General features: G+C 39.4%; 1 protein-coding gene across 1 annotated transcript in view; it reads right to left on the reverse strand.

Annotated features, from left to right (window-relative positions):
* Stk31 (serine/threonine kinase 31) overlaps positions 1-1,127 on the reverse strand; it is a 76,722-nt gene that overhangs the window by 56,359 nt on the left and 19,236 nt on the right. The gene's annotated exons all lie outside the window — the stretch shown is intronic.

A 1,127-nucleotide genomic window follows, 5' to 3' on the forward strand; every position in this document is an offset into this window, starting at 1 on the left:
GGGGAGGCCAGGGGGAATAGCTTGCTTCAGGCTGTTACTGAAACTGACCTGATTCACTGGGACCCCTCCTGCCAGAGTAAGCAATAAAAGACAGTCCCTCTCAGAAGAGGAAGCAGGGCTGCAAAGTCTCTGAGATAAAACCAGCTGCCACAAAGACTCAGACAAGCTGGGCTACAAAGAAGACTCTCAGAAGAAAAAAATGCAAAATAGACTCTGATATACAAACAGTTGCCTAGAAGGAAAACCACCCAAGCTGATTCGTGGAGGGTTAGAGCAACTGAGGCACCTGGAAAAGACACTCTAACCTGCTGAGCTGCCTGCAGGCTGAGCACCATGCTCCATTTGCTCTGTCATGGGATCTCTATGTGGCGTGAGTAGACATCTGTGTTGCATCTCCCAGGAAAACAGAATGGAAAGGGTTTATTTGCCTTACAATTTCAAGTTAGATTAAACACTACAGGGAAGTTACAGAGGCTGAAACAGCCAGCAACACCACAATCATGCTTAAAAGAAACGAATGTCCCCATGCTGCTTGCTTGCTCTTATGTAGCTATCTCCTGTACTGTATCATTCAAGAGACCTTAGCCAAGGATTGGTACTGCCCACAATCGCCTGAGCAGTCCCACATTACTTAGCAATTAAAACAGGCCTGCATATACATGCTCACAGAGCAATTTGATCTAGATAATTCCTTAATTGAGACTCTTTCCAGGTTATTCTAGTTTGTGCCAGCTACCATCACATTGCCTAAAACATAAATCTGACTATTTGTAATACTATTTGTAAAAAATTTAAACTACTGATATTTATGGACAGGGCTAAAGATCATTGAGGGGTGCTCTAGATTCAACCCCAGTACTGCCAAAACAAAAAACAAATCTAGTATTTTCACAAAAACAATGCTAACTTAATTTCTATCATATAAAAGATAATTCCTTTAGATTTTTACAGAAGAAACCATTTATATTTGTTTTGTTCACTTATATATAAAATCACTTATGTGATCATTAAGAATGATTACTTACCAAATAGGAGAACAAATATATAACTGTTTTTTATGTGTTTATGCTCATTTGTCTGTTTGTTGGGTTGGTCTTTTGTTTGTTTGTCTGGTTTTTGTTTTTGTT

Source organism: Microtus ochrogaster, linkage group LG3, assembly GCF_000317375.1.
Source record: "Microtus ochrogaster isolate Prairie Vole_2 linkage group LG3, MicOch1.0, whole genome shotgun sequence".
Taxonomy (NCBI): Eukaryota; Metazoa; Chordata; class Mammalia; order Rodentia; family Cricetidae; genus Microtus; species Microtus ochrogaster.